We start from the raw sequence: 26005 nt of genomic DNA, 5'->3' as shown, positions 1-26005 counted from the left end.
TGTATTTAAAATAAATATTACATTTGAAATATTACAGTATTTAAGCATTTTTTTTACTAATTTGCTGAATGGGTATAATACATGCAGTTTGTATGACCTTAAATAAGTTAAATATGTTAAATAAGACCACAAGAAATAATTGTGCATAACTATTTATGCACTTCAAAGATCGTCTAAAAAAATAGTGAGGAAAAAATAGATGTTGGTAGTGGTATATTCCAGTGTGCATATGTATTCACTGTATGTGTTCGAACGTGTGTTTTTCATCTTTGTAGGACCCTTAATTCCTTGACAGTTGCCTGCTGTACGGTGCTTGCTCTCTGCTCTCTAACAATCTGCTCAGCGATGTGTGACCAGATATTGTGCATCTGAATCCTACACTAGACTACTGATGCAGCGGGAGAGGGGAGGAGAGAGGGAGAGAGAGAGAGAGAGAGAGTGTGCGACCAAAAACGATTTCTCTCCCACACGCACAGAGAGACAGATCTCGCTGTCCTGCAGTGGAGTGCTGGTGGCTCTTCTGGATTCTCTGTTTACTCTCTTCCACTGGGAGAAAGGTAAGTTTCTCCTTCTGTCCTTCATCTCTCCAGAAATGTTTCATTGTAGAAGCTACAGCCTGGTTCCTGATTTAGGTATAATATATATGTGACAGTCTCAGTACGGTGACTCGGGTCCATAAACATTTGTATTTTTCATTGACACCCACGGCTCGTGCTCTTTCTTGTGCTTAATGGATGGTTGTGTTCCTCTCAGACCTCTTCACACATTCACATATGAAAAAGCTCTGCGTTTCAGACGCATTCTGCTCCTTTGGTAACCATGGCGAAGGCAGCCGGCGTAACAGCCTGTGCGTTTTGAGATAATCAGGTGATCCGGATGCTTGAAGAGAAAAGCCCACAAAAACATTAACGTGACAGGTCATTCATCATGTTTTCACAGGCAAGTGTAATTGGCGACTTCTGAGCAACAGCACTGTGCATGTGCCAAGACAGAAAATGGTGAAAAACATTTGCAACATTTGGAAAATACAGTGAAATAGGCAAAGAATCACAAATGTCAACAGGTTGTTTGGACCACATTGATTAACATCTTTAAAAACAAATTAAAGAATTTGACTGACAGATATCAGATATCACATTTTGGAGTATGTTGAGTGCGTATTCTGATACTGCTAGCAGGGGATTCAGTGAAACAACCAGCATTGATGGTTGATGGCTGGGAGCAAACAACTATAATCAAGATATATAATTCATTTCCATGCACACACAGGCTAAACATAAATGGATTGATTCATTCAGGCCTGCAACAAGATAACATTGTTAATGAACACTGTGGTGACTGACCACCATGAGGACGCAGAGAGCCGTTGATGTGGAAAATTATTGTGTGCAATGTGCGTGGAGTCAACAGTATTGAGCCCAGTGTTTTGCAGTGTGAGGGAATGGGAGGAGAAATATTAGCTGGGTTTCCATCACTCTGCTTTTATGCGCACTTTGAAGTATCGCATCAGAATCGAGTGATGGAAATGCTTAATTTCGAATAAAAATACTGTAATTCGCGAAATAGTTTTAACGCTCGCTTGAGGTGGTTTCTGAAAATTATTATATTCAGTAGCTTTCCTACTTTTCGTAGTGACGTATAATCCCAGTTTATCAGAGAGTAACAATTTTGTTCCCTTTGTCTCGTTGGATGGAAACAGTGCTTGTTTGCAAATGTATTGTGCGATATTCCTGTTTCCAGTTTATACATAAAATTCGCCACTTTTGATGGAAACCCAGCTATTGTGTAAAATAGCAACACAATAACAACACCGGTCGATTGAGGTGATTTAAGGGCTTCTGTAAAACTGGACTTTGTCCTTGGTTTGATGTTATTGTGTCCAGTTGACTACTGTGGTTACAGTTAATGGGTGCTCAATATGACACCAAATCTACTGATTTTCAAACAATTAAGTATTTTTTATGTGAATCAATAATAATATAGATAAATGCGTCTAATAAACCTAGCGTACAGCTACTGATAAGAGCTGAAGATCTTTGCCCGAACCCGGCGGGAAAATTATATAATTTTACAGGGTAAATGAGCGGTCATGTGATGTGTTTCTATTAGCGCGAGAAAGATGGGAAAATGTATGCGGAGTAGGTGAAACGGAGGCTTGCCTTTGGCGATTACGTTTTGGTTGCACCAGCAGCTAAACCAAAGTTGAAGGTGTGGAATAGTTTTAACCATGTTTATAATGAGAATAATGAGCCATTGGGTTATATTTCTGGACGCACCATCAGTGAGCGCAGGAACGCGCTGAAGCCATGTGGATTTAATAATTTTCTAATCTTGGTTAGTAAAGGTTTTTTTAATTTATAACTAAATAATAAATGAGTCTTAAATGCATAATGTAGACAGAGTATATAGGCTAATGTTGGCATTATGCATTATTCTTTTATTAAATTTCAGCTGCTAGTGGCGAAGCAAAACCAGCGGAGCCTTTATCTTAATTTCGTTATTGCCAGATACCCTTCTTAATTTAGAATTTATCTTGATTTAATTTAAGAAACACTCGTTTTTATTGGTGCGTTGACCTATTTATAGGCTAAATGAGCCTATGGCTATAGGCCTAGTTAGAGTGCTGAGATGTTACGACTTATTTTATTTTTTTGTTTCCAACTTCCAAGTGGCCTATAGCCTACGTTAGTCATGAATAAATTGTTAAAACATGTATAAATGACTCATTCTTGACAAAAGGTAAAAGAGCCGTGTGCGTGAGAACATTATAATATTGTTGTGCTGTAAACGGGTTCGGGCTTTTAAAAAGCTGTCAATTAAAATGTACTTGTCGGGCTCGGGCCGAAATCTGTCGGGCTCAGGTCCTGTCGATTACAGCTCTACTACTGATGGTGTGGTTTTACTGACATTGTGATGTTTTTCAATCACAATACACAAAAGAAAGAACATCTTAAAAATGACTCTAAAACCTCTTAATTAGACTTAGATGTCTTTAATCCTGATTTAAGCGATTTTACTACTCCAATCCTTTGTAGCCTAGGATTAAGTTTGATTTCTATTTCTGTGTTTTTTGGCGAACCACACTAAATGTTCTTTATTTAGGACTAAGTTGCATTTGGACCATGAAACGCCAGACCATGGCTGCTTTGGTTCATGGTTGGGTTCATTTGAGGTTAAGGTTAGGCTAATGGCTTTCGCTGTCTGTAAAAACCTTTAGACGGTGTTTAAAGGAAAACCCTGTGCTTTTTATGGCTGGAGGTCATAAATATCCCATCCCCCATTTTGTCTATAGGATAAGAACCAGAAAGGCTCGGTGAATAAATCATTTGATTTCATAAAGACATGAACCAATGATTCCCACAGCCATCATGCACGTCTAGAGGCCTGTTAAAATAATTGATATCATGATGGGTCGATCCGTCACCACTTAAGAGGGTCCTCAACACTAGACCTACTTTAAACACACATATATTTGAAAGAAGGATATTTTGACCCTAACCCTCTGTTTTTACAACCTTCTCTGTTCTCTGATGAGTTCATTCAGGTCCTCTCTCATCTGGTCAAGTGAAATCACTATTTTGCCATCTCATTGATATAAGTTGAATATAGGTGTGACAGCAAAATGACTAGTCTCACAAAAATTTTAAAGGGAGAGGAAAATATTTTAATTTTAAAAGGTTTGCAGCTTAGGTGAGCATAAAAGTCTTCTTAAAAAAAATAATAATAATCTTTCTGACCCCAGACAATTAAATGGCAGTGTACTCAAAATACACACCTTTTTAATCTCTTTGTATAACTTTACATAATGTGTTTGTGTCTGTAAATTTGCTGTTAGCTTATGTTTTTCACAGCAGCTATTAAACATCTTTGAATGGATCATTCAGATGCATATTAACTTTTAATTGTTCAGTTATACAGGAACCAATAATCCTGATTCTTCTCGCAAAGTCAAATCTGTTGCACATCCAACTGTAATCTGTATTTTGAAAAAAACTCAACAAGGGAGGGATTTCAGGCTAGGAATAAATGTGTGATGTTAAATCAGGAGTAGCTCTCGAGCACTCGCTTTTTCCCTTTTTCTGCTTGAGTGATTACATCCTGCTCTGGCAGGCCGTTTCTTTGCCACGCACAGTAGAACAAAATGACAATGAAAGAGTGAAGGGAGAGAGAGAGAAATGATAGAGACGGGGAAAGAAGAAAAGAGGGGGGTCTAATAGTAAAGATCAGTGCTATACAGTCATTTATGTTTCCTCTTTGGTACCGACTCTGACACATGCACAGCAGCGTTTGTGATGCTGTTTAACAAGCTCCTGTGGGGTCTGACTTTCGGAGGCATTTAGCTCAGACAAAACTGTTCTTAAAACATTTCAGAACGTGTGAAAGAAAAACCCAGGGGCTGGCAAATCAACTGATCTGGCATCTGATACATTTTCGGAGAAATCTGGCCTGTAGTAATGCGGTCTTTGATAGCGAGGTTGTAGAAGACGGGACTCTATTCGCTCAAAGCAGGTGGTGTGTGGTAATGAGTAAACAGTCTGAGTAGTGATGACGGTAATGACTATGACTCAGCCAGGTTTCAACTGCGCCCCCTGTGAAAAGATTACGCTTGTTAAAAAAGCTTCCGAAATGGTGGGAGACATCACAAATGGTGAGAGTATTATGGTGGTATGCAGTTCTGACACTACCATTCTGCTCTTGCTATGCATAGTAAGCAGATGTTCTGTATGCACAGAATAGCTGGATATCAAAATGTGCTGTGTACAAGCACAATATATTTTACAAGGTACTGCATCCTATAATTCAGTATGTTGGCCTTGACCTTGCTTTTTCAGTGTGACATGGAAACAATATTTTATATTTTATTTGATTGGACCATTCTTTTTTTAGAGAAATTAATATATATATATATATATATATATATATATATATATATATATATATATATATATATATATTAGTGCTGTCAAAATTAGCGCGTTAACGCATTCGATTAATTTGAAATATTTAACACGTAAAAAAAAAATAACGCAATTAACGCGGTTGCAGTTTTTTTTATTTCCAGTTGCGGCCTATGTGTGTTCAACGTGCAAAGAAATATGGATAAGACCAAGGAAGGACTTTTAGACGGAAAGTTTCAGTATAAAACTCTGCCGGATTACTCTTCAGTCTGCCACAAGAAACATTACTCTTCATTTAGTCTGCCACAAGAAACAGCAACATTAAAATCATGAACTCAAATGTCATTGTTTAAAAAAAAAAAAAAAAACAATGACTGTAACAGTGCGTAAATCAGACCTTTCTGTAACGCTAACGTTAATAAGCTTAAACGAAAATGACGAAATAATTGTGTAGCGGAGTATTTTTTGTACACAGTGCCGCGAACTGTCAATCACTCCTGTACGCGTGCATCACTGTCCTCCTCGCAGCTGCAGCAACTTGCGCTCTCTTCATCAAGCTTTAAAACAAAAAGGGGACAAAAATATCATATTGTCTTTGTGCATAGGCTATAGATTAATTAGATAAATGAATATCTAAATTTGTGCCTTGCCGTCTACTGTATTTGTTTAGAACTTAGAAAAAAGATGCTGCAGCCAATGAGCAGCCAGCGGGGGCTGCAGGACGACTCAACCTCCGCAGACAGTTTTTAATGTTTATCAGACAATAAATACTCAAGATTTTGCTTTAGTATAACTCACAACGAGTTTCACACACCTTCTCCGGCCACGTTGAGTTGTTGACACTTAACAGTGGGAAAAGCGACACATGCGCTATTCACTTGTATAACTTAAGGGTGAATGGGTAATGTAGTTTCTGCTCTGGGTGGGATGAATTAGGAAGCTTGCATTGTGAAGGGCGCTCTGAAAATCGGAAGTGCAGGTAAAAGATTAAAACCTCTATTAAAACAGATGTCCAAATGAGCGTACCGGTACGCTACAAGCACGTTCTGGGCGCACGGAGAGGTGGCGGTACGCTCAAGAGCTATATTTGGAAGTGGCGGTACTGAGTACTGGTGCGTACCGGCCCACTTAAAGCACTGGCAATGACTATACTTTGGAAATTTTTTGCAGTCCACTTAGAATTCAACATGGAAATCATTTTTGTTTTTTATTGGCATTGATTGTTTTGAAATTCAAATGGTACTTACATGCCTGTGTTTTTATTTCTGTAATAAATATGGCTTTCAAGCCAACAGTTAATTTGGAGGATATTGATGGTTTATTGCAGGTATGTTGTTTACATGAGAAAATCAAGTTACAAGTTAAACAAAAATTCCAATAAACAATCATATTTTGAATTTAAATAGTTTCTTTGTCTTGAGTTTACATTAATTATTTACATTTTGCATTTACATATCCAAAAAGTTTCAGTCTATTAATTGCGATTAATCGCGATTAATCGCGATTAATTTTAAAAAACTGTGCGATTAATTAGTTAATTTTTTTTAATCGATTGACAGCACTAATATATATATATATATATATATATATATATATATATATATATTAGGGGTGTAACGGTTCACAAAATTCACGGTTCGGTTCGGTTCAATACACTGATGTCACGGTTCGGTTCGGTACGGTTCGGTACGTTTTAGATACAGCAAAAAGAAAAAATTGGCAGATAAATTTCCTTGATTTTTTTAAAAATGTTTTATTTATTAAAACTAACAAAGTATGTGTTTTTTTTACATTGAACAATGATGGAGCTATTCTTTACCCATCTTCTATGGTGTTTTCTTAGCAGCATACTGTATAAAACAAAAATAGCTCCTTATAAATTTTTTTTTAAAAATTAAATGTAATATTGTTGTAGTGGTTATGAACAAATACAAAGATGTAACTCTTTTTATATGGAACTCTGTAACTCTTTATATTTAGTGTGTTTTTACTCAATTGGTTCTCTATTTGGGCTTATGTTTTTTGGAACAAAGCAGGAATTACGGTCTGTCTGAAATGGGCTCGTGAAGGAGTAATGGGGCTCAATTACATTAAGCATGTTCTTAAAACCTGCGTTTTCCACTACAGAGTAAGGTCTCATATCCGCGGCTATAACGTAAATGCACCATTCGCTGCGGTGATGTCCGTATACGGAGCCCGGGACGTCACCTGTAGGAGAAAAAAAAGCAATCCGTGGCGACGGTTTTGCAATCCGTCCCCTCAGTTTATAAACCGTACTCATGAATTCATAAACTGTTCACTCGATTTAACAAATCGTGCCCACGGATTAACAAACCGTGCCCACGAATTTCCAATCCGTGCACTTAGATTTTGTAAACCGTACCCTCGGTTTTTGAATCCGTACCCACGAATTCATAATCCGTGCGCACGCTTTCGCAATCCGTTCCGTGCGGGGCTCCGTGGTACCGAGCCTTCAGCGCGTACTGAGTGAGCGAGCGCCTGACTGAGTAGCCTAACATAAACATATAAGTTGGTGTTTTTTTTTCTTCGGGGGTGTCAGGGGCATTGCCTGTTACGTCGTTTGGGTTATTGGGCTACCTTGTTGAACGCATAACATTATATTTCACACACCTTTTTTATTTTCCAAATTTAATTAATTAGTCCAACGAACCGTTCGGTACATAATGCGTACCGCGTACCGAACCGAAAGCCTCGTACCGAACGGTTCAATACGAATACGCGTATCGTTACACCCCTAATATATATATATATATATATATATATATATATATATATATATAGCCTTATTTTTTGAGTAAGGATGCGTGTAATTGATCAAAAGTAAGCAGTAAAGACATGCTTCTTTTTTTTTAAGTTTCTATTCATCAAAAAATGCTGTAGAAGAAAAACTATCACAGTTTCAGATGTTCAGATGTTTTGGATTTTCTTACAAAGACAAATCTGAGATCCATCAGTCTTTTTTAAATCCATTTGCCCAGAGCCAGTTAGTTGGTTTAATCTAGTAAGCAAACCTCATTAAGCTGTGAGATCTTTAAAAAGACTCTTGAGGGAGGCAATTTCTGCGATACAGATGGCATTGAGAGACGGAAGAGACACAATGGGGTTACAGAAAGAAATGAAATGAAAGAATTTCATAATACTTATGCCACTGTTTGCTGACCAAAAACAACTGATGTTATTCCCAGCGGGAGAGTAGAGAGTTTTTGCAGTTTCGAGAACAAATCAATTGCGTGAGGGGGAGAGAAAGTGAACGAGAGAGAGAGAGAGAGAGGGCGAGAAAGAGGGATGCGGGGGTGGCAAAGAAAGAAAAAAAGAGTCCAAGTCTCACTCCGAGAGAAATTCCATCAAATTCAACTCCTCTCACTGAGGCTACAGGCCATCAGCTTTATACTCCAAAATTAGCCCAAAGCTCCACAAAGAAACCGGCCTCTATACCTCCTACTACACCACCCCCATATATACATACACGGCCACAAACAGACCTCTAGTCTCACATTAGTATTCTTCAAGAGCCCTGCTTCTATAATTGCTCTGTCAATGGAGAGTTGAGGCCACCTCTGGGACAGCAGAAAGATATGAGTTTGGCATAAACTCAAAGGCTTAAACTTAAACAGATCCTCTTACAGGTGTGATGGGAAAAGCTCTATTATATAACTTAGTTGAAGTGAACTGACCGGATATAAATGTTTATTGCATCTCTAGGTTATCTGCAGCAGAAGCCTGGTGCATCTCGTGGGCGTTCCTCGGAAATTCAGACACCATGTGAGCAGTGGTCCGTGACGACATAAGAGGGGCAGAATGCTTCTTCTGCGTGGGACTCTTGTGGTATTCTCTCTCTTCAGCTCTGTCAGTGGGTTTTTCGGCGAATATGGGCCAAAACCGACGACCCAGACCAAGGCAGGCTCCAAAGGATGGGGCATGCCCAACTTTAAAACATTGAAATCTAACATTCCATTCTTTGATTTGGGATCACGACTTTTATTCGGTGGCACTAAAGGGTCTGCTACTACAAAGGTGAGCACAGCTTTCCCAGAAGCAACCACACAAAACTATACTCTTTCTTCGAAGGACTTAAACCCAAAATACCAGCCGACCACAACCTCGTTTGAGGTACTTCAAAGCAGCACTGTCCAGACAGGCACCCTGCTGCCTTTAAAATCAGCTAAATTGCCACAGAAAGATGGAACAGAACCTCCTAAACTTTTTCAAAGCTATGATCTTGATCTTTGGCCCCCTAATAATGGCCAAAGCACAGCGAAAACCCCACAAACAATGATATCTAAACCAGAAACCCAAGCATACACTGTAACCACGGCTCAGAGTACCAGCACCACGCACACTACAACACTGAGACCGATTACGGAAACCATGACCGTTTACAGTGACCAAACTGTACCCACAGATACTCCGTCAACAATGTCAGAACTCACAACACAAGCGTACACTGTATCCACTGCTCAGAATACCAGCATCATGCAAACTAAAGCACTAAAACTGATGACGGAAACCATGAACACTTACAGTGACCAAACTATAGCCATAGACACTCAGGCAACAACGTCACAACTTACGATACCTTCATTTCAAACCACACATTTCCTCACACCAGCAGAATCAGAAGTATCTACCCAACCTTTGACCACTGTTAACACTGGACATAACACAACAAACATGGCCTCGAAACTAGAACGGACACCTTTTAAAACCACTGACAAGGCTCTGGATGGAGTTTCGTGGGTAGAGCAGACCACAAGCCCATCAGAAAAGAGAAGAGTGCAAAGTGTTGGCCCAGATCCTACTCCCTCCCTATCAGCAGGAGGTAAGTCAACCCCTCCTTTGTCTTTTCATTTCCAACCCAAGCATATGATCCAAGATAAGCAAAAATGTACACAATTTGACCCATCCATAGCTGGCATGGGTGTATTACAGTACATTTGTTCTTATGTTATACCTTTATTTAAGGTGAAAATGGGTGTTTAATGAATTGCAGAGCCTTACTGATAACCAGTCAAGGGTTAGCAGTGGAATCAGTACGAATGAATTATTGATTAATAACATAAAAATACCTAAATTATGCTAACTGTTGTCAATAATTAGTGAAAAGAATGTTTCATTTCACAGTAAGAAGAAGAACCGCCCCATGATGTCTGATGTTTGTTCATATAGTTAGTCTGTGAGCTTTATTCCTGGCAAGGAATATATATATATATATATATATATATATATATATACATATATATATATATATATATATATATATATATATATATATTAGAGGTGGGCATAGATTCATTTTTTTAATCTAGATAAATCTCACTGTGATTTTGAAATTAATCTAGATTAAAATGGCTCATTCGAATTCTGCCGACGACATTCAGAATATGTGTGTTACCCAAATAAAATTGACAAACAGTAAGTCTTTGAGAAGGGGTTTATCAAGCTAGGTGGTGCATTAGAAAAGGGGCTCATCTCCTGTTTTCAAAATGCATCACAAACTGCTTGAAAAAGCTGTAAACTAATTCCACATTGCACAAGGTGCAAACAACCTTACGCCTGTTTCACACATACTCTGTCTGCAGTGCGTATGCGTTGCATATTTTTTTATGCACCCATGTTAACGGACTACTACCGAGTAACACAGACGGACTGCATACGCACTGCAGACGGATTATGTGTGAAAAATGTAAAAATGAAATATACAATGAAACCTACATTTATTCATACACCTTCAACATTTCTCACATTATTACAGTTTTGCTATATATATAAAAAAATATATCTGGTGTGTGAATAATTTTTGGTTTGACTGTTAAAACTACAAAGTAGTCAAGAGCAGTGAGTGATTTTCATTTTCATTTTCTTGGATTAACATTACAGCAGCCAGTCGCTAAATTAGGCGCGGTCACTTTAAGAGACGATGAACGCATCCAATATAATACACATCCCATTTTTTTCCTCAACTGTTTACTTTCACTTAAGAAATAACCGTTATATTTTGTATGTTTTTGTCGGCACTAGAGCAAAAATAAGCAAATTCAATGTTCAAGTGTTTTGATCAAAACACTTGAAAACGCTTATTTTTAGCGTCTCGAGACGCCTTTCTCTGCGTGAGCCCTGAACACCGGAACACCTCGAGTACTGAATTGGACTCTTTCACATCTTTTAGTTTGTTCAAACTGCGATTTGTATTTGTTCGATCAGGTGCAGGAGGGACTTCGAGGAGAACTTTGCAGAAGAGAGCTCTGTCCATGATACACGGCTCTCGATCTCTCTCCGCACCGAACACAGCACGCGAGTAACCAGCTACTCTGTTAAGCTTTTCCGTGTCTTGTGTTTGGATGCTTTAATGTTTAAATCGACAAGCGTTACGTCTTAAAAACACGTGAAAAAGATAAGCTTTCATGACGATGCGCAGCAGTGGCCCGTCAACTGTCCTGAGCATCTTTTTAGGCTGGCCCCAGTCAGACTATATCAAGGTGAAAGTCATCATAGCTTGCTTAGTGTAGACCCAGCTGCCAACCTAACTTTGAGAATAGATCACCGGCGATAATTTTTTTATCGCCCGATAAGAGGTTAACGCCGATAACGGCCCACCACTAATATATATATATATATATATATATATATATATATATATATATATATATATATATATATATGATGCGATACTACTACTACTACAGTATGTATACAGTGAGACGAATGTGACACCAAAATCAAGACAAATTTTGTGTGAAAAAGGTTACTATATAGTGCACATAAATTTCATTCTCATTACCATAATGCAGAAAAAATTTGAAGTAAATTTGTAAAGTTCCTACTAAACATAAAATAATAGAAGATTGTTTTATTAAATTTAATTTATGCGGATTCTTAATCTTATTCTTGGCTTATGTGCACGGAATGCTTTATTTATTTTTTTTACAGAAAACTGCTTTAACAATCCAAATGTAGTTATTTACATTTACATTTATGTCTGACCAAATCTAATGAAGTCAGCAATGACAACAATGTACTGTTATGTACTAATGTTTGAAATGTTTGTTGCATATTTTGTAATGTTGCTTAAAAGAGTCATACTGTTTAAAAAGCATTTTTCCACTACAAAACTACTGGCATCATTGAAGGTCAAATTAGGTCCGGTTTACCCACTGCAGGGACTTTTTTTTTTGTAACGGTTTGCAACATTTTGATCCAAGGTCAGTGCTTACTATACTTTAGTCATTAAAAAGAAGATCTAGACCTAAGCTCATGATGCGATCCAGACGAATCAATACAGACCTCCTTGAGATGAACATACACTAAAACTCTCCAGATATATGTGACAATAGTGTGCCAAACACCTAAATATGGTGTATGTGAGGTGGCCAAGCTTGCTAACCAGTATTGACATGGCTCTGTTTGATATCTAGAGCTAAGGGAGCAGTAAGACAGGTGTGTATGTGTACAGTAAGCATGGGATTTGCACTGGAGAAGCAGCCAGTTGGGCGGTATGTGATCAGTATTCCAATGGCAGAGTCAGCAGAGCCAGTGAATCCTCAGGGACGATGTTTTTCCGCACCGTCTGTTCATGGATGCTGAGCATGCCTCTCTCAACATTTAGTCTCCTTTTCTCAATTCACTCTATCCATCCTCTCTCGCAGTAATAGGCCTCTCCTGACGTTTACTGGGCATCTCTCTTTTTTTTCCGGCAATAAGTCTCATTTAGCCCTTCAGTCTCATGTTTTCTTTCAACCTCTCCTGGCTCCCAGAGACATGTTTTTCCATGTCCTTCTCTTTTCCTTTCCTCTCGAACTCAAAGAATCTTTTTTAAGATGACGGAGAAAGGAAATGCATAGAAAGAGAGATTTTCAGAAAGGAATATGGGGAGTCAGAATATCATCTTTTGTGTTCCACAGCAAAATGAAAGTCATACAGGTCTGGAACGACATGAGGGTAAATGATGACAGAATTTATATTTCTTGGTGAACAATCCCTTTACGAACCACACATACATACATGTATATATATATATATATATATATATATATATATATAGTTCTTAAAGGGATTGTTCACCATGTGCCATGTTTCTGTAGTGCCTTCTAGAAGTGGTAAAAATTTGTAATCAGTAAAAAACCCAAAAATCAAAGACAATTTAGTATTGTGGTGGTATATAAAACATGTACATTTAGCAATAGATACATCAAAAAGGGTTGTAAATAAATATGCTCCCTGCACTTGTAGAAGGCACTACAGAAACATGGCTCATACTCTAAAGGGCATGATACATTGTCTCTGCATTTGTGGGTGTGGGTGTGTGAAACAGCAAATTATTGACTAATGTTTGGGTCACCTTGTCTTCTGGAGGTGCAGGCAGCCACAAATTGCTTATCCCCCACCTCAAAAACACGCCGGAGCTGAGAGCAAGGTCAATTACCACACTGGAACTGAGAGGAGGAGGGGAGACTGGGAAAGAGGAGGGCATTAAACAGGAAAGAAAGAGTGTTGGAATAGTGATGGACTGGAAAGAGAAACGAGCGTGAATCTCTCGAACACTGTCTGGGTCACATGCAGGGTTGCCAGGTCTGCGAAAAAAAAACAACTAATCTAAGGGCCAGTCAAAAATAGCCTAAAACTAGTCCAGTGACACTAACCCAAAATATGCTACTCAAATTCTTAAAATACATAATTACAGTCACTGTTATGCATTATACAAAATAAAAATCACTATATCATAAACAAAATCTGTTTTCATAAATGCTGCACTCATACAAAATCTTTCAAGTTTCCAATGCAGCTACGATTTTTAACATGCAAAAGTGTCTGAAGACTATACAAGGGTTTGACCTGTAATGAATATAATGCAAATCCTCTATTTCTTTTCTTTGGGATGAAACACCACTGAACTCTAGGGTTGTTAATATGCTAGATCATAAACTAAACGGTTGTCAAGGATACGGCTCTCAGGCTGGTTACAATGTGATTGTTGTCATGGCAACACTGCTGAAAAGTGCTATGTAGTGTATTGTTGATGGGTGTGTTTCGGGTAAACTGAGGACAGAGGCATGTGCAGGCTGTCACTAGAACATACACACACTCACAAACAATACACTTAAAGTATTCACCTCACTGTCATTTCATAGAAGGTTAATCCTATGATTAGGATCTCTCGAAGCGTCTAGACCAACCAAATCATTACAGCCTGTGTGGAGATTATGACTTCAATGAATCCAAACAGAAGGAAATTTAGTGATGTTTTTTAGCCTAAAAATCCTTTTTAAATGAAATTCAGACTGGCCTTTTTAAACTGAATTGTGTTCATAATCTCACACACAAACACACACACACATTCAGGCCCATGAGGGAGATTAAATGATTTATGTCACACTGTGCAGAGGCCAAAATTACAAATTCTGATGTAATTCCCTCTTTATTAATGGTGACCAGGGAGAGAGGAGGAGGGTAGACGAGAACAAGGCAGGAAGATGAAGGTAAAGAGGGTTGCTTAGATGAATAACTAGCTCTGAGAGAACATTTCTCATAATCTAATGAGGACTGGTGATCTGGGTGGCTCGGACAGAGAGTGATGGGGGACGTTTGACGCCTCATTTGAACACAGCCTGTTTAATAGTCAAAATCTTTAAATCACCCATCAAGAGACAGCAGAGAGTAATTCAGTATGAGGCTAATGTTGGGGCAATGCATAGATACATGTGTAAATACAAATCTAATTACATTTTTTCTTTTAAAAATGAAGATTGCGAATCCAGGTTTGCTTGTAGAGTTGCATAATTTAGCCAAAACTGTGTGACGTCAAAATGGCTATAAGTAAAAAATAATTACTAATTGTTGTTGTTATTGTAATAAAAGTAAAAGAGGATGCAAATGCTTTTAAAATATATCACTGTAAAATAAAAAATCTAAACCTCTACAAATTTATATTACAAATATTTATGGCTGGCTGGATTTCTTTTGTGTTGATAAAAAAAAACCACAAGGAGCACTTTAATATTCTCTTTTGTTTAAGGGATAGTCCACCCAAAAATTAAAATGTCGTCTTGTCGTTCCAGACCTGTATGAGTTTCTTTCTTATGTTGAACACAAAATATGTTTGGAAGAATGCTGGTAATCAAACAGTTGGTGGTCACCATTGATTCCAAAGTATTTATTTCCCTGTTATGGAAGTCAACAGGGACCAACAACCGTTAGGCTCTTCAAAAATTGTACAAAATATCAACTTTTGTGTTTGACAGAAGAAAGGAACTTAAACAGGTTTGGAACAACATGGGGGTGACAACCTTTTCTTTTTTGGGTGAACTATTCTTTTAAGCAATTCTCATTACAAGGATGGAAAGTTGGTTGGATGGATACAGTTGATATAGAGGAATAGATAAATAGATTGATGGGAAGATATTGATGGATTAGATGTGGGTTGATGGATGGAGATGGAAGGATATATAAAGATAATATATAAAGATGGATATATATTAAACATAAGCTACATAAAAATGGAAATGAATGGGAAAATATAGATATAGATGGTTTAGACAGGGATACACAGACAGAAAGACAGATTCTCCTACAGAAAACCATGGAATCAAGTGGTGCTTGATGGTTTAGCATGAGTGAACCCCTGCCAAGAGAGGATGAGTAGAGCTCTGCACAATCACACACACACACACTCACTGTCCTTTTGTAGTCTCCCTGCTTGGTTTGGTGCAGAGCTCATTATTCATGCTAATGAGAGACAGTATCATCACCCGAGTGAAGATCTGCTGTAATCAGAAACATACATCCTGACAATATACAAAAAAGAACATCATGCAGGTCTTAAGCAGTTACCACAAGGAATTAATGTAGACACACAAACAGTCTTGAAGTCACCCTAAAGGTCATGTTTGTGTCTAAGCAATGAAAGCTTTGACTTAGCTTAATATACTCACAAGTCTACACACTTATTTGGGCACATTTATGCTACACATCCATACATAGAGTCCATACGCACACGCATGCCCAAACATCTGCATAGTTACACATTTGGGAATGTAAATATTTCATCATAAAATCTATTAATAAAGAATGTAACAAACACAGAAGCTTGATGTGTGGTGCTTAATAGGACAAGCTATTTGAGTCGGATCTGTGGGAATCATTGACCAGTGACCAGATATTAAACACTCTGGCCTCATTGTGTCAGGTCTGTTTTCGGTCCTAGTAAGGTATGTGTTTTGCACAGCGACACACAACCTAGTGACTGTTTGTAGCTGTTTCTCATAGGAAAGTTTTGCTTCGGATTAGTCTGATTATCCTGCTTCGTCACAAAGATAAGGTTTTCGTTTCTGATCCGTAATAAAGCTCAGTCGCAGTAGAGTAGGCTGCGCATATTCAAACATGAAAGGCAAGTTATTGTAATTAAACAATGGGAGATCAAATCCTGACCCTGAATACTGCAGAAATCTGTTTGACATAACTAGGTTAGAAAATGTTCCTGTTTCTTGATTCTTTCAGTCATAACTTTCGTTCAGCACCACATTCTCAGACTTGTGTGCTCTGTTTTCCCAGAAGGCTTCCCATGGGAGGAAGGCGATAAGGACACGGGGAAGAGTGCTGATCTGACAACACAAGAGCGACACGATGAACTGACAACATCAGCTAGCGTGACGACTCTCAGGAACACAGGTAATTATGCAATACACGCCTTTATGTAATCTACACCTGTGATAATTATACTCCGGTTTTCATCTTGGGACATGAACCAGTTTTCAGAATTCAAGTAAAATGGAGAAAGATTCGACCTGAGTAAATAGCACTCCATCCAGACTAATCTGTTACAGGAATAGTTCACACAAAATGAAAAATCGTCATGGTTTACCCAACTTCATGTCATTCCAAAGAATGTTTTTATCACAAAAGTATCAGTCCACTAAAGTAAAATCCCACTTGAACACTTGAGCCTGCCAAATACAGGAAAGTAGACAAGTGCTCAAGTACAAAGACCGCAAGTGTGGGTATTGGAGCAGGTCCATTGAGTCTAAGGAACCAGAGCAGTTTAATTTGTTAATTTATTTATTTGTCTTCACTGGATCAGCCAATTAACCCAAAAGATCTGATTCCGAAAGAACAGTTTGTTCACAAATGTGACCACTTCACTCATGAACTGCCATAAATACTCCAGGCACACGTAGGATGGATGTTAAAAATTTCAGCGAATATAGACTTATATTTTGGTCTTTCTCACACAAAACCAGCATATGACTTCAGAAGAGTTGGTATATAGTGCATATGGACCACATTTATGATATGTTAATGGACCATTTTCGGAGATTCAGAGCTCTAATATTCATTATAATTGTATATGAAAAAGGACATTCAGTACATTCTGCGAAATTTCTAGTTTTGGAGTTTGGATAAGTCATATTTCTTTAGAGCAACATGAGGATAGGTAGATTTTGAGTAAAATACCCTTTAAGAATGTCATACCAGCCCTCCGTTGGTTGAACAAACAGATAGTCCTGCCTTAAAACAAACATTATTGAGCCTGTGTAGCTTTGTCTGATTGGTTGGGATGTCCAAACAAAAAGATACATTTTCTAAAGGAATCAACCTTGAAATGGCTTACTTGTTTCTGGACATTACTGGGTTAGAAGAAAGTATTTTAACACTGAATAATACACACATCAGCTGGCAGGATGTAATACGTTTCCCAAACACAGTAACAAGTGAGCCAACTTGTCTTGTTTCTTTCACTGAAAAATGAAAGTCAAACTCTTCCTCCTCCTCCTCCACATGATTTAGAGGAAGATATCTTTTGGTATGGCCGAGTGCAGCACGACCAACCGTCTGTTACCTGCCAGTAATTGCTTCCAGAGGGAGGAGAAACGAGCACTTTTATCTCATAGTTGGCACCTCCTACAAACAAGCCAAGTTGAGTTAACTAAACTGCCCAAGAGAGTTGAGTTACGCAACATGTCTCAGTAGATCAGATCTATCAACATATGGCATTAAGTGTGCCATTTTACGTCACCTTCCCTGTTGATCATGAGGTACGTCTTAGACCCAGCTTCTCTTCTGTGGCACCTAACCTACTTTCTTCCCGCTGCGTTCAATGGGATAACCTAAATTCCATTAATAGATGGACAAAATATGCCACAACGATCCAAGAACCAGGTTGCGAGAATATCTGTGTTTATGGACTGTCTCGTAAAGTAAACTGCATGCAGAGATCCGACCCACAAAAAAGCAGCTGCCATATCTCAAATTAAAGATGCAAAAGGTTTCTAAAATGGAAATCTCACCCGAAAATGTAATGTCCTATGAGATCAGAAGGCCTTCCTCTCTTCTTCCTGTCGTTTCTCCTTCACTGCCCCAAGTCAGCATACCCAGGCCTCATCAATATGAATGGGGTCGTCCTACCTTGCTGTCCACTCATTTATTATTAGAGAGAGCAGAAATTGAAAGCGAGACAGGATAGATGAAATCTGAATGAGTAATTGTAACCAAATCACAGCACTGTATTCCATAATTAAGCAGAGGGAGTTGTTATTATCGGATCAGCGAGTTGTGTCTGAATTCCTAATCCTAAAATACTTGTTGTTGGTTCACTTTCTGACAACCTGGAAAACTCTCAGATCCTCTTTACACTTCCGTCTTGGGTGATTCCATCAGCTGACGCATTGATGTATATGCTAATTACAGACAAAAAAGGGAACACTTTTGTATAGGGGACAATTCTCTCTATTCGCTAGTTGCTTATTAGCATGCCTGTTATTAAGATATTGGCTGTTTATTAGGACATTTGGACCTTAAAATAAAGTGTGACCAGTAAAAAAATAAATAAATAAGTTGCATCGGAGATACTACTCACAATTAATTCCAATAGAAATTGGTGCTAACATGTTGCTAAGATAATGAACAACTTGTCAAACACAAAGCAGGACACCTTTCAGAAATCAGTTTAACCTGAGCATAAAAATGCATAGCACACACATTTATTAGACTGAACTGTTTAAATTGATAGTTTATAACAAAATGAGGTATAAACATAGGGTGCTTCTCAATTCGAAGGATGCAACTTTGTAAGGCTGCATATCTCGGCAGCCATGATAAAACAGAAATTAAAGCATAAAAATACAAGCTAATTCTAAATTAATAAATACTATAATAGCACAAAGATAATAATCAAATAAATCAAACTAATTAATCTAGATGTGTAATTACAGATAAAAAAGCAGTTATGCATCTAGATTAATTTCTGTTTGTTTGTAACTCTATTGGGGAAGATGGCTCTTCACTAAAAACCTGAATCGAAATTTGCACTCACTGTGATCACGGTCTTCACAAAAACATCCTAACTGATAAACTACAGATCATGCTAGTGCTTAGTGAGATGGGTAACACTTAAGTATAGGGACCACTTCTCACTATTAATTAGCTGAGTTATAGCATGCCTTTTGACATACTGGCTGTTTATTTGTACATATAAAGCACATATTCAGCATGACCATATTCTACATCCTTAATCCCGCCCAATTTAACAACCACCTTACTAACTATTAATAAGCAGCAAATTAGGAGTTTATTGGGGGAAAAGTCGTAGTTAATGGATTGTTAATTGCAAGAATTGGGCCTTAAAATAAAATGTAACCATGAAATGAAAGCTATTTATTTGAGTGACTTGTCTGAACAGACCTTCTGGGCAAAAACGTTTAACCCAAAATGTTAGATGTCTGTATAGACACACCCAGGGTGGCACCATCAACAATTAACCCTACCTATCATTTGAAATCCCATCAACCCCATGTGGATCAGTGGAGTTGTTTGCCTTTGGTCTGCTTCCGGTCCCCTCCTCCTGAACTTTTATCCACTGCCATTACAATGCATGGCCATAACAACAACATTATGGAACCCCATAGGATGATGATGTTAACCTGGCTTGAATTCCTGCTATGTTTACATGTCTGTGTTCTCTAGAGGTATTTTGTTTTGATAGATGTGCACACAGTTCCACAAATAGAGTGTCATCCAGTTGTGTGCAGGGATCAGGGTCATTGAGATTTCAAACTCTGGCTCGCATCCAGAAACTAGTCATATTTTCCACACCCCTGAGGGTGGAGGGCACAAGCAGGCGAAAGGAAATGAAGAGGGAGGACGTGTGAAGCTCCTGCCACAACAATCCCTCTTATCAGTGCCCGGCCTTCTCGTCACACTCTTTCTGTGTCTGCATACCATACACTTTCTCCTCATGTTAGAGTGACACACTTCACACAGCCTTTAGTTAATCAAACACTAATTATTCTCATCAAGACAGCTGGACACTTTTTCATGCCATCTTGAGCTCATTTAACTTAAATTGGCATGTGATAGCATCTAGAAAGCAATAGACTACCCTGCTGAGTCCAGCATTCATTTCCATGCAAGTATAAACTGGTTTCTTCTAGCTGTTATGCTGATCTTTTAAACAGGGCATTTGTAACAGAATTGTAATTGTATTTTATGCTTAATTGTTCTTTTTCAGTTTTTACTTACAGTATGAGAAATTCTTAACAAGCCGGTTAGGGTTAGGGTAAGGGTTATTTCCTAAATCAGGAATCTTATTTTTTACATTTTAAACATAAGTTGTACATTCTTGTGCAAACACAAGATTGGATTGAGTTAAAATAACTGTTATGTCATTCATTCCTGTAAAGCTTCTTTTACTCCAGGCTTCAATGTCACATGGTCCTTTAAAAATCATTCATATGCTGATTTGGGGCTCAAGAAACATTTATTATTATAATTAAGTGTAAAACACTTGTGTTGCTTATTTTGGGGGAAACCTTTGTGAAACTAAAAGAAAAGAGTTGATTTACTGTCACTTGATCAGTATTATGCCTTCTTTCTGTCAAAAATTAGTATAAAAATTATTATTATTACAGTTGATACAGAAAGAATGACTCAAAAACACTTTAAGTTTAGCACATTTATAAAAAAAGACTGAAACTCAAACAGCAAAACAGGAGACTGAATTAAAGTCATTTTTATTCATCTTTAAGAATACAGCAAAAGCAATACGTTAAACTCATTTGGTATTTCATTTTGTTCTTCAAAACACATCCAGAACAAATTTCTGTATAAATCATTTCCAAATCCTTTTTGTATGTACGTCACATTGAAATCCGTTCTGCAATTTACATCTGAATGCTTTTGTAGGATTTACTGTACATAGAAATTCATTCTGCTCATTCTTCTTGAATAAAGCACATTAAGAATGGATATTTTCATGAATGAACAACAAAGGTGTATTTTTCATGAATGAACAACATAAAGGAGTAAAGCAAATAAGAGCTGAACATCCATTCAGACAGTTTTATTGAAAAGAAATCAGGTCAGTGTACTCCAATGAGCCAAAGTGTGCCGCAAACAGGAGTCAGCTGTAACCTATATTTAATGTAAGTGGATAAACAGCCATCTATAGATCTAATGAGCACTGCTTGGTGGTTAGTGCTGTGGTAGTTTTGATTAAAGAGAAGCATCTAATGAGCAGTGTGTGGCTGTCACACACACGCTACCATTAATCAAGTTCAACTGGTTTGATTATCTACTCCCACCATCAAAAAAAAACACATTGACATTAAAATGGAAGCCAGTGCTCACCACTGACTGGGTACGGTGAGTATATTTAACTATAGTGGTGGTCATCAGCCAAAAAAGCCAAAACCAGTGCAAAAAAAATAACAGACCCACCTTTGGGAGTGACCCATGATTTTGTGTAGGCCTCTGCTTTTTCAAAAGGAGGAAGGTCATAAACAAAGTAGTTAATTTGGCTCTGGGTGTAACAGGAAATTGTCTGTCACTACCAACATCTAAAAGCATACAGAAGCAACCTAAAATGAGGCAGGGTCTTAACCAGCACTCAACAACATTCAGTAATTATGTATTTACCATGCACAATGTGGACGTGTTTTGATGTCACACTTAAACAATGAAAAAATTATTAAATTAAAATGATTTTGAACATTGTGAAATGAGAGAGCCATTTTTTACTTTTAATCGAATCAATTTGAATATATAAATTGCATATATATATATATATATATATATTGCAATATGCATCCAGAGATGTAAAAGGAATGGCCATTTATGCTTTTATTTGCATATTTCGTTTTCATCAGTTCATGTTTGCGAATATAACAAAGAGAAATTGGAGGGATGGGAACAGGAATTAAGCTGATTTGTTTGAGAAATGTCTACATTAACATATTGTAAAAATTGCCATCATCTAATCTTTTTTAGTCTTTGTTGGCCCATAGTGCTCCATGGTTTCTGTCTCAAGGCTTCAGTAAACTCACCGGCATTTTTAGAAAGCCTGATCGTGGCAGCTAAGATGAGTTATGACTCTGATCTCCACTGTAAAGGGTGTAATTAGATGTGTCAGTCTTTGAAGAGCTGACGTACATCCCCACGCTGTTATGCAAAGGACTGATATGGCTGTGGAAGCTAATATCTTCCATCTCATATGGATTTGCACATCAGTTGCAAATGCAGAGCAGGGCAATCCTTCTAGTACAGGAGGATTGACATATTTTGAATGTCTTATCGAATTTTATAGTAGTACATTAGATGACACAAACAAACCTGTGTGGGTTTTCATAACATTTACATGCTCTATGGTGATGTTAGTTCATCTGAGGACTTGCTTTTGGATTGCTTATACATCACTTCCAAAAAAATGTTTGGTAAGCGTTAGGAAGCAGTTCCAGATTTGGAAATGGCTGTCACATGGAACTTCACATGCTGTTCCAACTCTGTTAGGCTAAGAAGCTCTAATGTATATAACACTCCTCAGCACCAGAGCCAAGCCACAGAATCCAAAATCTAAAACAGCAGCCTCCTCCCAGAGCAGTATGCGAATCAAACAATACAATCACAATTACATTTTATACACAAACAACAGATGTCGAATCTCCACCTTTCATGGCAGCCCACCAATCCCTGCTACTTGGACAAATATGTTCACCAAACTTTTTCTCCCAGTTAGAAATGTCGTCATATTGAGAACTTTTACTTTTAGTAGGTTTGAAACACTAGACATTTCCCAAATTTAGGAATCTCCCATCTAAACCATTGGTTTTCCACTGTGAAACATGCTCAGCTAGGCAGACACCTCAAAAATGCCCTCTAGTGGTGATATCTTTCACACAAAAAAACAAAAACAAATCATAGGTTGCCAGAAGTTGGTGACAGTAATGACTGCCTTGGTTGTATGTTCTGGAAAATCCATTTTGTATACACGCCAAAAAAAGTCCTCAAAAATAGGGCCCAATGTACTGTGCTAACATGGAGTTTTCCATATTGAGTTTTCACAGGTTTTTTTATCTATAATTTTAATAAGCCATTGCATTGTGTTGTGTTTTAGAGTTAAAGGAAAGGTCCATAAACTTATCTGAAAATGCTCTTGAAGAAAATTACCAGTTCCAGTAAAAGTTCCAGTACCATTTACCTTTTCTTTTTTTACTGATTTATTTCTTCGTGCTATTCATTTTGTAACTAGCTTTCCGGTCAATGAATAATTAAATCATGAGTCCACTCCTGAGAATCAATATCTGTAGTGCATCTTTACACGTGTCCTGTACTAATAATCCAATGTTTTTGTTCTTCCTTTTAGAAATGGTCACCGCTACATCTGAAGACTGGCTGACAGATCTTACCCAAGAATCTGCACTCCCTGACTGCAATGCAGAACGTTCTGGAATCTGCAGTTCTAGTGACACTTGGCCCACCACCACCACTGTCCTGAGCAACAGCAGCAAAAATGACAGCACAACCACCCTCTCCACCAACCTCTCTCAAAGTCCCAACCCATTTCCAGCCCCACCTATGTTTGTGGTGCTATATTCTGATTGGAACAGTGCCCTGGCGACATGGGGTTCAGCGTGGGAAGCACACATCTATGGCCTGGGCACTGTGTTCTGTCTAGTCGCTTTGGCCTCCACACTGAACCTCCTGTGCCTGCCTCTACAGTACCCATCAGGCTGTGGCTACTTCGCTCTGGTTAGTCTCTGTCTGGTGGCCGCTGGCTGCACTAGAGCCTTCGTTCTAGTGTACGACGCATACGGATACCAGGACCGCATGGCATCCACAGAGGCTTTACTCTTACTTTACGAGGCACCATTTCCCTGCATGACTGCCGCCTTTGGCCTAGTATTCCTACTCCTGTCAATGCGTTCTCGTATGCAGCTGTCCTATTCCGCCTTTCAGAGACCTTGTTTCTTGGCTTGCTTGGTGCTTCTGCACTTTGCTGCTGCCTTTGGCCCTGTTGCATTACTCCATGTTGATCAGCAAGTCTACCTATTTCTGTCCGTGATCTCTAGAGGTGCCTTTGTGGCTCTGGCAACTTTCCTATCAGCTGCATATTTTGTGTTCTACTGCTACGTTCGTGCTGACTCCAAGCATATTTATCATCTGAACAACACATCACCAACACCAGCCGAACGCTACAACCGTTGCCCATTTGCAGAGAGCCGAGACTGGGACCGGGCAGCAGCCCGCAGTGTTACTCTGTGCTGTCTTCTCTCTGGCTTGTGCAGGGCTGCAACTCTACGCCATGCTGCACGCTCTCGGAATTGCTGGAAGCGCGGAGTCCTTTCGGCCTTGGCCGTGGTGGACTTTCCAGTTCAGCTGCCGAGTTTGTGAAGCAGTGATCTGCCTCACACTGGTCCTGGTAGTTGCTCAGCCAGTTTACTGTTCTGATCACCTTCCCCAGCCAGGAAGTTGCTGGACAGAACTGCTTGCAGCAAAGTCACCTATAATTCCTGGGAGCTACCAGTGGACTCTGTCACACCAGGAGAAGCTGGCCATCTGTGATCCAATTGGGCATGGAGAGACCGAGTGCCTACCCTTGTACACACTGGTGGATGACCGTCTCAGCAGCTTGAATGGCCTTGACCTTTTATACCACAGCAACCGGGCTTTAGCCTATCGTGACCTTGACCTCGACTTGCCCAACACTCAACCCAACACTGGTGCCCCTTCTGTGGGTTCATCCTGTACCAGCGACTCCACAGCGGACCTGCGCCCTCCTTCGCCCATAAATCTGCGTCGAAGCATTGATGAAGCACTGTTTGGTGAATCTCTATTTCCCATGAGTCTCTTCAGCCCCTTACGACCCTTCACATCTAGTGACCGCTCGCTGAATGGTAGAGAGATCAACTCCAGTGGTGCCCAAACCCTTACTCCTGATCCAGGCCTATATCGAACATCTTCATGTGTGGAAGTGCTACCTAAAAATCCCCTTGCTTCTCAAGCTCAACCAGATGGTGCATCGTTAGGTTTTCCTCCATCCCCATCTCCCTCACTATCATCTTCAACTTGCTGCTCATCTCCAGAGCACTGGAGAGGCAGCTCCAGCTCCTGTTCCCTCTACAGACAGTCTCTGGGTGGCTCTTCTTTGGTTTTGTGCTCTAGTCCGGAAGGACACCATCCACCACCCTCTACCCTCAGTGGGGGTTCCAGCCACACTGCCAGCTCTGGCCACCAAAGGGGAAGCTTACAGAGACCCTACAGAACATTAAAGTCAGAGGAGAGTATGGACCCAGCAGTCAGAGTTTGACCAATCTGTCCAAGAAGAATTTATCAGTGTGTGCAGACAGATAGACGCTCTGAGCATCTGCAGTGAGACTATTGACCTTTAGGGGCAGACCTCTTACTTTCGGACAAAACAAAATGATGTAATATGAAGAAACCAAAAGTTTTAGATATATGATGAGCAGGTAATGGACAGATCAGGTGATTCGGTGAGTCTGTTTGCCAGGGTGTCAAAACACACTTGCTATGTGTAGACATACAGGTAAACATATTGTGGTCTAGAACTGTGCCAAATGTTTCATTTTGTAAGGGTTGGTTTGCTTCTGTCAGGTAAGTTCTCCAAAGAGATGGGTTCTGAAGTCAATATCCTTGTAAAGGTTTAAGAAGTGCCAGCAATTGCCAGAAGCTTAGGCAGATTTTGTACAAAAGTTCTTTGGTGATTGATACATTTGTAATTGTAAAACATTTGTTTCAATTTTTTTCTCTATAATGCTAACAGTGACGTTTTGTATGAATTTGTGCAAAATCACTTTTTGGTCTAT

At 38.9% G+C, this 26005-nt stretch overlaps 1 pseudogene; it reads left to right on the top strand.

The window, feature by feature from the left end:
• Positions 1–449: 449 nt before the first annotated feature.
• LOC113080293 (proline-rich transmembrane protein 4-like) lies at positions 450–26005 on the top strand (annotated as a pseudogene).

This window comes from Carassius auratus, unplaced genomic scaffold (assembly GCF_003368295.1).
Source record: "Carassius auratus strain Wakin unplaced genomic scaffold, ASM336829v1 scaf_tig00030757, whole genome shotgun sequence".
Taxonomy (NCBI): Eukaryota; Metazoa; Chordata; class Actinopteri; order Cypriniformes; family Cyprinidae; genus Carassius; species Carassius auratus.
This window is presented reverse-complemented; position numbering and strand designations above follow the sequence as displayed.